Raw genomic sequence first — 2,128 nt, forward strand, 5'->3', positions numbered from 1 at the left:
ATTTCCTTCAATACCACTGTTCCCTGCAGAGTTGTCGTGTGTCTATGGTATACGAAGTATGGAAGATCATTCATAAAAATAAAAAAAAATATGAAGCACGTGGGTTCCTTGTGTCCTTTTTAATCCATGGCTCCCATGTCTGCTGTCTGATCCTCGGGTCTATTAGGATCAGGTCTGACTGTCCAGGGTCCCTTTTGAATCGACGCCCTTTATTTTGGCTTTAGAAAATTAATTATGTGGACGTCGAATTCGGGTCTGTTTTTTTCCACGGGGTCAGTTTCAGATTTTTATCTTCATGGATCCAAATTATTGAGTTTATACACTGCTGTAAGTTGAATTGTGTCACTGCATCGGAGCTTTGAGGCTTCACTTTGCTCACTCTTTTTAAAAGCTCTGCACTCTCAGGCACGTTGTGTCTTCAGGATATTCGTAATAGTTTTGTTGTTGATAATTAGGGTCCTCGTGACGACTTCGTCGTAGAGGAACCTATTGTTTTTTCGAGGAATTATTCTTCTTCTCTAGCAATGAAAGTGTTTTTGGGGCCTTTTTAATATCCCAAAAGTTGTTAAATTTGACATATCAGGACTGGTGAATCCCATTTGGGTATAAAGAAATGTCTCTAGAGCGCTTTTTGCTAACAATGACCGATTGACTTGAAATTTGGTACACATGTCCACTTGGACCTGCTCTACAAAAAAGTCAATGGTGGACATAAAATGTGCCTACTTAGATTTCTGTAATTCTGTAAAAAACACGTTTTTTTCACAACAAACCCCCCACACCATTAGTTTAGGACAAGCCCCCCCCCCCTTTCTTCCTTCCTGCCTTTCTTCTCCCCCCTCCCTCCTTTTTTCCTTCTTTCCTTTCTTCTTCCTTTCTTCCCTCTCTCCCTTCCTTCTTTCCTTCCTTTCTTCCTTCTTTCATTTCTTCTTCCTGCCTTTCTTCTTCTTCCCCCCTCCCTCTCTCCAGACAGGAAGGAAGAAGAGTCTGTTATTGTCTCTTTAGTGTCTTGTTGCCTCTTGTTGTCTCTTGTTGTCTCTTGTTGTCTCTTTAGTCTCTTGTTGTCTCTTTAGTCTCTTGTTGTCTCTTGTTGTCTCTTTAGTCTCTTGTTGTCTCTTGTTGTCTCTTTAGTCTTGTGTTGTCACTTGTTGTCTCTTTAGTCTCTTGTTGTCTCTCGTTGTCTCTTGTTGTCTCTTTAGTCTCTTGTTGTCTCTTGTTGTCTCTTTAGTCTTGTGTTGTCACTTGTTGTCTCTTTAGTCTCTTGTTGTCTCTCGTTGTCTCTTGTTGTCTCTTTAGTCTGTTGTTGTCTGTTGTTGTCTCTTGTTGTCTATGTAGTCTCTTAAGAGACTTAAGAGACAACAAGGGAGCAGGGAATAACACAGAGAGCACTGTTTTCTCTTTTGTTCCCCTCTTTTTAAACAATCATGAAGGACTCAGTTTTATTTATGTCATCAAAGAGAAATATTAAATCACAAAGATTAATTTTCTCACATAAAAGAAAAAGAGAAAAAAGACACACAGCTCTTACAAAACAACAAGAGCCAAGAGAGGTTGATTTGAAGTGTGTTTATTTCTCCACCCTCAGAGAGAAACAAAACATTATCATATTAGTTCAGCCTCGAAAAGTAAAAAAAGAGAAAATGAGAAAGTGGTGCCAACACTTGGTACCACGCTGTGGAGGTCAATAAGAGAGGAGAAGAATGAGGACAAGTCCTCACTCCAATCAGAGCTGCAAACCGCAGAGCATGACTCATCTTAATGAGGAGGCGAACCAGACGCTCCTCGAGCTAAGGGCAGCGGACCTGGAACTAAAAGAAAAGACCTCCATCATCGATGAGCAGAAAGTCCAGTTGGTAGAGATAAACTCCAAGATCGAGTCGGAGAAAAGCCTGAACACAGAGAGCTGAAACAGAGCGACTGACCATAGAGAACATGAAAGAAGCTGTGAGCCAGATGCTTCACAACAGACATTTTGTTGGTTTGTTGTGAACCCCCCCACCCCATTAGTTTAGGACAAGCCCCCCCCCCCCACACATTAGTTTAGGACTAGCTCTTCTCACAAGGCCCCCCCCCATTAGTTTAGGTCTAGCTCTTCTCACAAGCCCCCCCCAATTGTAAATAAATCTTT

This window comes from Cyclopterus lumpus, chromosome 18 (genome assembly GCF_009769545.1).
Source record: "Cyclopterus lumpus isolate fCycLum1 chromosome 18, fCycLum1.pri, whole genome shotgun sequence".
Classification (NCBI taxonomy): domain Eukaryota; kingdom Metazoa; phylum Chordata; class Actinopteri; order Perciformes; family Cyclopteridae; genus Cyclopterus; species Cyclopterus lumpus.